Source organism: Heptranchias perlo, chromosome 15 (genome assembly GCF_035084215.1).
Source record: "Heptranchias perlo isolate sHepPer1 chromosome 15, sHepPer1.hap1, whole genome shotgun sequence".
Classification (NCBI taxonomy): domain Eukaryota; kingdom Metazoa; phylum Chordata; class Chondrichthyes; order Hexanchiformes; family Hexanchidae; genus Heptranchias; species Heptranchias perlo.
In genome coordinates, this window is record NC_090339.1 from 66,050,228 (window position 1) to 66,050,582 (window position 355).

The following is a 355-nucleotide window of genomic DNA, read 5'->3' on the forward strand; positions in this document are numbered from 1 at the left end:
ACAATTTTATTTTAAAATCACAAGCTTTCGGAGATTATCTCCTTCGTCAGGTTCTCAAATCGCATATCTTATATTAGGCTGGGACACCATCACACCAATCAAAGGTGTCGTTGGTGTTCAGACAGGTTAGCCACGGAAAACAGTAGGTCCCAGTATACTGAATACACAATGTGTCAAATTACACAGACAGAGAGAAAGAGACCCGAAAGGCAGAGAGAGAGAGAGAATTTCCAGTTGTATTAAAAACAGATAACTTTTTTTTTCCCTGCTGGTGAAAAAGCAGGGAAACCACCAGCAGGGAAAAAAAAGTTATCTGTTTTTAATCCAACTGGAAACTGGCAGCAGGCGCATGGGA